Source organism: Pipra filicauda, unplaced genomic scaffold (assembly GCF_003945595.2).
Source record: "Pipra filicauda isolate LSUMZ 115617 unplaced genomic scaffold, ASM394559v2 scaffold188_size1440453_pilon, whole genome shotgun sequence".
Classification (NCBI taxonomy): domain Eukaryota; kingdom Metazoa; phylum Chordata; class Aves; order Passeriformes; family Pipridae; genus Pipra; species Pipra filicauda.
In genome coordinates this window covers 93,401-104,467 of record NW_024104296.1, presented here as the reverse complement: position 1 = coordinate 104,467, position 11,067 = coordinate 93,401, and positions in this window count along the sequence as shown.

Here is an 11,067-nt window from a genome sequence, read left to right as displayed (position 1 = left end):
CTCCTCTCTGTCACTGTGAAGCCATTCCCCATTGTCCTGTCACTACAGTTCCTGATGACAAGTCCCTCTTCAGCTTCCCTGTAGGTCCCTTCAGGTACTGGGTCATTTCAGACCACAAGTGAGACGCCCAAATGTCCAAAGAAATCAGTGATTAAGTTTGCTTTCCTTTGACTGCTTAGGAGTTGATGCCTACCCTTTTGAAAGTGCCCTTTGGAACACAGGCTGAGGATGACACCATGGGAAAGCACTTCCAGTCACTGCTTATTTGGGAGGGAACTGTTTCATCTGGTGGTGCATCCAGTAACACACCCTTCCCAGCAGCATTCCGTCTCCCCAGGACAGCCCAGTGTAATGTAGGGTGGTCATGAGAATCCCTCATGGTGTTAAGTCCAGCTTCTGTACAAAATACAGCAGGAAACAATAAGGAGGGCCTGGAGGAGGTGGGACATCATTAGACATCTCCAGGGTAAGCAAGTAATGGGAAATAGGCAGCAAGAGATTCAGAAAACTGGGGATTTGCCAGATAAATTTGATGAATTTGTGGATGGGTTACACAATTAGTGGATGAAAGGAATACAAGAGGATATGATGTGCTTGAGTTTTACTAAAATATCTGATCCTGTGTCCTATGAAACCATCAGGGGAGAAATTAGTCCAAATTGGCTTGGGAAAAAAAAAAAACACAACAAACAAACATGTGGGCAGCAAACAGGCTGGAAGGCCAGAAAGAAAGAGAAGTGAAAAAAAGCAATTAATCATATTGGAAGAAGTTTGTTTTCTTCATTTCTGAGGTGTTAAAATGATCATTGTTAGTACTGGTGTTATTAAATTGCATTCAAGGATGAATGACGGACCTGTGCATGAATGGAAGTTGCAGATGATAATAAATTGGGAAGAAATACAAACACGAGTGGAATTTGAAAAAAAAAAAATCACCAAAACAAAACAAAAAGAAAACCCCACAAAAGTCAGAGGTATTCAGGAGTTTCTTAAGGAGACAAACCCAGCACTGTGGATTCTGCTCACACAGAAGGATTTTGGAAGTCCAAATTCAGCTCAGCTTCAAGCTGAGTGAAAATTCCACTCTTCTCCACAGACAAAGATTTCATCAGCAATAACAAACTGCTTCAGGACAGTCCTGAGGGTTTCAGTCTGTGTTCAGATTTTCTTTGACAGAGAGATCACACAAACTCTATATAATGTTTCATTGAAAAAGTTGTTTCAAAAAGAAAAATGACACTATCTTATTTAAAAAATGGGACTGGATCTTTTCCTGAGTTTTCCTTTACGCTATTTCAGAGACAATTAAACCAGTTTACAAAAGAACTCAACATTTTACAGGCTTGCTATTTTCTAATGAAAGCTGTCTGATCTGTCCTTCTCTCCTTGTATTTACCTAGTACCCTTTTATCTTTGTAATTAAAAATAGTGATAGTATATTACTGATATGATTGTCTCCATGCCTTGTACAACAAATTCTCATTTTTTTTTATTCTCAACAGCAATTCCCATGCTATTTTGTTGGACTTTGATGATCCTTGTGAGTCCATTCCAACTCAGAATATCCTGTGATACCTACTGCATACTGTTCCCACCGCTCTCCAGTCCCCAGGACTGGCAAACAGCCTTTCCCTTTCCACATCATCAAAAGCTTTGCTTCCAGCTCGGCTCAGCACTAAAAATTCTGCATCTGTCACTTTTGTGTCACTTTTATGTTTCTGCTGAGTCAGCTCTTTGTGGGGAAAAATAAAAAAAACAACAAAACACCACAAAACAAACAAACAACAAAACAAACCAGACAGTACCATTGATCTTTCTCTACACAGGCAGTCTCTAGACTTTTATTAGGTCTCGTGGCTTCTTTCTGTGCCCCCCCCCCAAGTTCTGGAGCCACAGATTATGGTGAGAATTTTACCTTCACAGGAAAAAAACAAAACAAAACAAAACAAAACAAAACAAGCTTGAAAGTAAGGTTTCAGTGTTCAAACTTGAATGAAACAATGAAACATACCACTGGTTTTAGGCTTGTGAATTTTAGGGGATCCTTGCTCAGGGTATGTTAAGGTTTATGCTGGCAATGTAGCAACTCTCACACCAGGGCAGAATCATAGAATCATAGGATCATAGAATGGTTTGGGTTGGAAGGGACCTGAAAGATCATCTCATTCCAATGCCCTGCCATGGGCAGGGACACCTTCCTCTATCCCAGGTTGCTCAGAGCCCCATCCAGCCTGGCCTTGGACACTTCCAGGGATGGGGCAGCCACAGCTTCTCTGGGCAACCTGTGCCAGGGCCTCACCACTCTCACCGGGAACAATTTCTTACACTGTTGGATGCCATCCACTAACTTGCTACATTACTGTTTTACTTCCTCACCACAAGGCTTTGTCTTGTCTCCTGCTGTCCCAAAATCCCCACCATAGCTCTGCCTCAAAATCCAGCTTGGACTGTGCCACCGCTCAAAGAAACCTCCATCCTTCAGAAGAGAAATCACACAGGAAAGCCTCTGACAACTTCTTAGAAGCTCTTTTTTCTCCACACCAAGGTGGTTTTGACTTGATAATGACTCAAACTGTGACCTGAGGACTTCTGGGTAGAAAGTTTATGGATATGAAGTTCTATCCCTGACTATCCAATCTCTTAACCACCAAAAGCTGGGAGCAGAGAGGAGGTGGGAGCAATCCAGCAGGGCCTCACAACGTCCCCCAGTTCCTGATCTCCTTGCAGAGAGGTCTCTTCCATCCCCTCTAATACTGGCAGGTAAAAAGGAGCTACTCTAAGGCTCACGGCCTCATTCACACCTCACTCAAGTATGTGATGTGTAACTGGAAAGTTCCTACTGTGGCGCATGAGGGAAGAGCTTTATCAAAAATGCCACCCAGTGAAACACCTCAGAAGTGGTTAAAACTGGGCAGGATGGTGCCTACCAGCAGAAGACACTTGGGCTCCCAGAGACATCAAGAGACACAGCAGGCACACACCTTTTCTGGTGTTCCATCTGACCTTCCAACCTTCTTTCCCCAGTGCAGATGAAATTTTAGCAACTTAGAGAAAGGAGGTGGGAAAACTCCCAGATGAAGAGAATTATGCCTGTGACTGGCGTCCATAGGTGTAAACATCACCTCCATGGGAGTTGGGAAGGAGATTGAACTGCTCTTTGCTTGCTCCAGCTGATGAATGCGATGCTTCCATGAAGACCATGAGTTTTGCTTTTCTCTGGTCAACCACAGCTTAAAGGAACATGTGGGTCACCACCCAGGGCTTCTCAGAGCACTGGAACCTCCAGAGTTCCTGGCTAGTGGTTGGTGTATCCTCTGAACACAAGCAGCCTCCTGACTGACAGAGCCTTTGGAAGCCATTTGATGAAGAACCAATTTTAGGGAACAACAGTGAAGTAAAACTCCCTGTTAATGCAGGAGCTGACCATCCCAGCAAAGTCCTTGATCTATCCCACTCTCCCATGACACAATTTTTTTTAGGATTTTCTTATGGAGTGCTGAAAAATTTTCTGAGCTCTGATGGATTGTTGGGAATAAATGGTTGATGAACCCCTTTGAGTGTGCAGCGGCCTGTGATGTGCAGAGGACTTCCCTTGGGGATGGAGGTGATCCCTTCTAATCCCAGGCTACTTTTTAGAGCAAAAGTTTTGTTTCTCTTGTTTAGAAAGTACTGTCCCCACTAATAAGGTTTTATAGATAATACTAATTCCTCAGTGCAAAATATTAAGTCACTGTGTAAGCAATCCTACCAAAATATATAGTTTTCTTTGAGTCTTTGGCTAAAAGCATTTACCAGTACCGTGTTCCTTCACCTCAGCTCCTCGCTTTGCTCAGATTACTGCCAGATTTCTTAATTCCCCGTCATGCCAACTGAGATTGTGCAGGATCTCTGGGCCAGTACCACGCTGCAGCCTGTCAAAATGTGATGGAAGATGGCCCTGAAGACTTCCTCAACTTAAACCACAGCTGTCACTTTCCATCAGCCCCCACTGCTGCAGCTTAGCTCCTGCTGGCACAGCACCCTCTGCACAGTTTAAGCTGTGCTTCTCACTGCAGGTCTCCACTTTTCACACAACTCACACTTTTTGCTCTCCTCCTTTTGCCCCCACCAAAAAAGCTTCCTCTTGTTACTCTGATTTTTGTTCTCTGGCCCTGTTCCTTCTGTGCCTAAGGTCCCACACACTCCCTCACACTGCCCCTTTCATGCTTTCACCACAGTTTTAATCCATCATGAGGAGGAATAGGAAACAAAAGGATTCTGAGGAATCTCTTCAGTGTCAGGTAAAGAGTATTTACAATAAGGTGGGGCCATCTCCCTAGCATGAGACCCCACTCTTAGGATGACACTTCATCCCCTCTGTCCCTGTGTGGCTGGATATCCCAGCCCAGGCTCCCATTATGTTTCTGGCCGCACGTGTGGCAGCACAATGAGAGGCAGCAGGTGGGTCTGAAGGAGAGGGCAGGGAGCCCAGGGCAGAAATTAGTTGGTACCATTCAGCATGCTGAGCAGCAATCACAGGACACCAGAGGCACTGCCACTGCCAAGTTTCTGCAGGGGGCCGAGGAAGGGAAGAGCAGCATGGAAAGGTCTATGGGACAGTGAAAAAGCTCAGCTATATTTCATAAGGAGCACCTTTCCTGTGTGAAGATTAGTAGAGGAAAAACTTGTTGGGAACTGCCCACAGTGGAACAGCTGTATCCCAAGTACCACTATCGCCTTCACACTTCCTTTCCTCACCCCTTTCAATTACATGTCCTGATCTCACTGATGGGATGAAAACGGGCAATAACTTCCAGAGCAAAATCTGGCACTCTGGCTTTGTGTTAGGTTATATGACAGCTAATTCAGCCAGAGTACTGCACTTTCATCAGCTGACCACAAGATAAACGCCCCTCAAGTCTGACTCCCCTCCACCAGGCTGTAGTGGCTACAGACCTGCACCAACAGGCAGGCTGACATTTGCCCAAAGTTGGCTACACTGTCTTCAGCTGTTAAAAATCAGGTAACATTTTCCCTCTGCCCTTCTATCACCTGTGTAACAGGTGAATGCCATGGAAACCTTCACATATTTCTCCTCTCAGCTCTCTCATTGTTGGGGAAGTAGATCACAGGTCTGTAACAACTGGGTTGCCCTAAGAGAAGGTGGAGATGAACCTGGATCTCCTTGCTAGCACACAGACAGTGTTTCCCCAGGTGCCTGACTCTGCACAAACACAAATCAATGGCACAATCTTTTCCCCCAGTAATCTTGCAATACTGGATCTGAGACAAGAGACACACAAAGCAAAGCAAGAAAACAATGGGACACAGTTGAGCCAATTCAGACCAAGGATCCACCTGTAAACCCGTATTTTGCCTCCAGCTATTCCCAAATTTCTTTTATTGCTTGCTTTTTCTGTACCAGTATCAGGCCTGGTTTTGATGCTTCCCTCTGCCTCTCACCATACTCACACCAGAGCCCACCACTGGCAGTGTCCCAAGCAGCTGTGACACAGGGCTCTCTCAGGGAGGCTGAGCAGAGCTGGGCACAACTCTTGTACCCTCCCCTGTCCATCTGTCTGTATGTGCCTCCCCCCCCATCCTGAGCCCACACTGCTCTCCCCATCACACACAAATGTCCATGCTGGCAGAGCCCCTTGGCAGAGGGGGCAAAGGGTGGCCAGCTCTGTGCCAAACCCATTGTTGGCTTCTCTCTTTCCTCCTCAAAAAAAGCCTCCTGTACTTTTCTTGGGGTAAGCTTCCCACAGCACCAGGATCTGCATCTGTCCTTGTGCAAGAGTGGACTCTGGATGGTGGCAGCTAAAGGGGTCAGTCACTGCTGGTTTGCTTCTTTCTTTTTTTTTTTTTTATATATATATGGAAGAATTACTTCAAGAATGGAAAGAGAAGTTAAGGAAAAACAAACAAATTAAACTGATGTCCCCAGGGCCCACAGGCAAAACCCAAGGCTGTAAGGAAACGTAAGTGAGATGCAAGAACAGGACAAATGTACATTATACTTCCCCACTCACGCTCCCATTTCCATCCCCTCGGGAGACAATGGCAGCCACTGTGCCTGGCTGGGCCCAACAGCTGGAAAAATGTACTGAATCAAACCTCAGAGCATGTCTGAGATGGACACACATCGAGATAACTGTATCTGCTTTCCTTGGAGACAGAGGGAAGCTCTGTGATTCTCACACGTCCGATCTGGAACTGACAGGGAAACCCTGATCCTCCCTTAAGCTCTAAAAACAGGGGCTGCCCTCAGAAGGCCACATCCAAGTTACACGGCAGACAGAAATGCAGGCATTAGACTGTGAGATAGCATTTCCCTTTCTGTCACATGAAAGATGAGTTCATTAGAGAACATCCTCTTTCAAGCCTGTAGGGAAAAGCTTGGAGGCTCCCAGATAAAACAGCTTGAGTTATGTCTTCCTTCTCCTCTAGTGAGTACAAGCACAAGGATTTTTATTGTCCACATTAGCAACATTGCATCGTCCAAAAGACCTTGTTCATTTATCAGCTTCCTTAAAAATCTTTTGTTCACAAGCCTGCTTGTGTGTGAACACAGAAAAAAAATTCAACTCTATCTAGTATCAGCCTGCAGCTGTTCACTGACAGAAGGACTCAAAAGCTACGGATATGAACATGGGAAAATCCACCCAAAGCAGAAGGAAGACACAGTGAGCAACAGCTGCATGACAAGAATATGCTGTTTCTGTAGTGTGAGGGGAAAAGAAAAAGCTACAGTTACAGTAAGCATCAGAAAGTTATCAGCAAACAGTATAGTTGGGATTCAGCTCAGTAGCTAAGCAAAATTACTTCTACTTCTAAATTTTTCTAGGTATCTGATGCTCTTCTGGACATATGTTCTGATTCCCAGCAGGGTTTGGAAACTCCGAGCCAGGAGTGGGATCCTTTGAACCATCTTCTAAGTGCTGGAGTCAGCAGGTTTTAATCTGTCCCTGATTTTCACAGAAAAAAGGACAAAACGAGAAAAAACACAAAAAACCAAAAACCCCCTGTCCCCCAAACCTGCTAAATCCTTTCAAAACCCTACACGTAATATTCTGATTATTTATAACAGGGTTGCGTTTGAGACACGTGTGCTTTTTATGCTTCCTTCAACCAAACAGATCCCAGGCACCAGAGATTTTCAAGTGTGTTCTCAGGACATCGATCCTCCCTTGAGTACTTCTCCCGGAGACCCCATAGACAGAAATAGAGATTAATGCTGGCTTTTCCAGCTCTCCAGGAGTTTTAGCTTATATTTCTGTATGCATCCCACCCTTGAAATCCCTCTACTTTATGATTTACCACCTCAGGGATAAATGACTATTAAAATACATAGCAGAGCGATTGTGCAGTTTTTGTAAAAATAATCACCCTCTAGAGATGTGCAAGAAAATCTATAGAGCCAAACAATGCAACAGCACTTCCCTGCTTCTGGTTCTCTACCACCCTTTGTCAGCCCCTTTTCAGGTCCTCTTAGGAGGACTTTTTTCTCAAGTTGTCCCCACATCAAATTGAAGCCTTTCTTCCACAGTTCCCACTCACAGGTACTTGTCTCATTATAATGGATTCTCTTCAGCAGAGGTGTGTCCCCTCAGTGATTTTTTACCTTCCAAGCTTTGTTTGTGAACGGCTTCTTAGCCCTGCTTCCAAGGGAATGCTTGTCCCTCAATCTCAGCCTGCTCCAGGGAATCTGTGCAGGCTGACCTTCTCCAGGATGGAGCAATTCCTTTGTTATCTGAAGATAACAAGCCCATTCAGGTGCCAACAGTCTCTAATAGTCCATCTATTCATAGACAGAGAAACCAGTTCCACTCCCTTTTTTCCCCGTGAAACGTTTGTGAGATAAAGGAACAACAGAAGATGGTGCCGGAACATAAGGGTGGAAATCACTTATAAAATGAACCTTCCTCTCTGAGGAGGGAAGTGTTACTGTTCAGGTAACATTGGAATGGCAGTGCTACTCCAGGATGTGCTGTGGAACTCATGTAGGACATCGTTTTACATCACAGAGCCTCAGCTGTTTGCAAAATGGAAACGATGCTTTCCTAACCTCTGGGAAGCATCTATTCTGAGGATGGCAATTGCTGTCAATCAGCCTTATAAATAAAAATTTGAAACCTCAAAAAAAGACACAGTTCATCTCTGGGCATCAGAACAGCCCCTAGTCCAGTGCCCTGACTGCCAGCAGACAAGACCTAAGGAAGAGCTGAAGAACAGGATGAGGAGCTGGAAACATTGCCCCAGGAACTAACTCCCTTTCAAAAAGAGTATTGCCATGTCAAGATGAGGTGAAAGCCCAGGTGAGAGTTTCAGCATGCAGAGAAATGAGACAGCAGCACAACAGTTTTGCTTGGGGTACAGATTTACACCATCAGGGATGAGGAAAGAGCACTGCTCACAACCAAGAATGGAGCCAAGGGAGGAGACAGTGGAGGACATCTGGAGGTTTCAATGAAGAAGAGCAGTGTGGGACATATGCTACTAATTTTCTTAGTTAATAAGGTAGTTTAGTTCCATTTACCAATAAACTCCACATCCTGCACACTACATCCTGAGCTATAAATATGGAGTTCTGGCAGTGGACAACAAACACCTACCTCTGCTTCTTTCTGCTTTTCAAATACTCAGGAGACTTCAAGGGGATGGACAAGCATTGCACCCAGGCAAGCCCTGATCAGGCACAAGGATTCCTAAGGAAGCAAAAGTTAAGTTCTTAGCCTTTCTTAACAAAGGTTCTTCCACCACAAGGGCGGTGCAGCACTGAGGCACTAGTCAGAGAGACTGTGGGATCTTCATCCTTGGATATTTTGCCTCGACAAGGCCCTGAGCAACCCAATCTGGCTTGGCCCTGCTGTGAGCAGTGGATTGGACTAGACTGCTTCCAACCTAACTCTTTCTATGAGCAGTGTTTCCCCCAGACCTGTGTATATTTACGTGCACTAAAACAGCTGAGGGGCAGCACCACCCTTTAGGGGGCAAAAGGTCATGCACTGGAAGTTGTGTCTGCCTGTTAACTCCAGCTCCAGAATCAGGGAAAACAGCAATGGAGAAAAGGGTGTCCTAGTGGAGAGTGAAAAGCAAAATGCTGCAGAAGTAAGGGAGCAGAGATGCAGAGAGTGGAGGGCATTTCCTCTGCCAGCCCTTGAGAAATCCCTCCCCATTGCCCAGCTGCTGCTGAAGGGCTTTGCCCCTGTGGAGTGATGGAGGAGCTCTGGGAGCTCTCCAGGGGCAGCAGCAGTGGATTTTGCAGAGACCTGTGAGAATTTCTTTCCACTTCAACAGGATGGCAGCTATCATTTCACCAGCCTTCCTGTCTCTGCCCAAACAACCTTCTCACCCGCAGCAGGAGTTTTTCCCCAGACCAAACAGAAATCTCTTCAGACCTTTGGATGCAACTCAGACAAAGCACACCTGATTTCACCATGCCTAGCAAGGTACCCCAGTCAGTCAAAAACTGCTGGGAGCTGAAATCTGAAATAGCTGGGGCTTGAGCTTGAAACAAGGATGTTTGTCACCCCATTGCACAGAGTTACTAAGACCTTGATTGCCCATCACTCACTCAAGTGCCCAGCAAAGCCTCAACAAGGGCAGCAATGCTGAGCATGAGATTTTGGGGGAGTTCACGGGTGAGAGGGTTTTCACACTGCCCACTATGCCTTAAACCTCAATAAAATCATTTGTTCAAAAGCCATGTGGCACCTGGCAAGTGTCTGAAGACTCTGGCTGTAAGTGCCACTGGGAAAAGGGGGGACACCTTTCAAAATGCTTCCATTTCATCATTAACTTTAACATGTATACATCTTTGGAGTACATTGGTGCTGGGACACTCCATTTTAGGACTAAAATACTGCATTCCCAAAAGACAAGGAGAGAAAAAAGAATTCAATGCTAGTACTGCGTTCAGGTGGTCATTAATATTATATGCAATGTAAAATTTTAAGCTATTATGTTTCAAAAGCAATTATTCCAGGTGTAGGTGTAATTGCCACAGACTAGAATAGTAAGATATCCAAACTATTTATCCATGGGAATAGCTTTTAATTCAGCAGTTTTGGAAGAAGAAATTAAAAAGTAAAATTGTTTACCTCAGTAGAGAACATTTATTTGCACTGTTTTATTTTATGTTAGTATGGTTTTGGGGAGTTTATTTGTTTTTATTTTTTTGTTTCCTTGTCAGGCGATAAAAGTTTATTCATTGTTTGTTTGATCATATTAAGAAGAAGGAAATCAACAGATTTAGAGAGTTTTCTGGAATGCAAAGGGGACATCCAAAATACTGTATCAACCGGTTATTTAAGCTGGAATACTTGTGACCCTAATATTTCTTCATGGACAGTTTTTGATGCTTTTACAGAGTTAACAAGCCAAGCTTTTCTTCCCTTTAAAAATCCACCTGTTTTCAGAACTTGGATGTGCTCTACACATCTGCACACAATGCGAAGACCGACTTATCCCCAGCACATACTCATTCACCTGGCTTCCAAACCATAATCCCATACTGATGTAGCTCTATATTAAATGTCTCATTCCTGGCCAGACAATATATGCCTCATATGTTTCTGCAAACTATTCAGCACGGGAACCTGTGTCAGGATAATTCTCCTACCTTTAAAATACAGCTGCTCCTGGAAGTAAATATTTAGCAGCTCACAGTAACGTTAAGACAACCAAGAAGTGCAGGATCCCTTCCCAACTCCCCATAAAAGCAGCAATTTGCTCTGGAGGTCTTCCCCTCCCCTTCCCTGTTTGCATAGACCTGGCCATGCTACACATGTGTATTAAATCTAAAATCTTTGTCTCAGTGTAGACAGAAAGAAAGTAAAATGGAACTGAAGCTTCACATTTGTTTTAGCAAGAGGAAAACCACATGGATCAACACTGAGAGACTACAGAGAAAAGTCAGAGCATTACTTTTGAAGGAAGGAGGGTATGTCACAGCAAGATGCTTTAAAAATTGGAGATCAGCTAAAGGTTTGGGGACAGAGAGTCTTTTATTGATGTCTCCTAACAGTCTGGAAAGAAAAAAAAAATTGTTCATTCAATGTTGAAGTTCTTGAACTACACTGATAA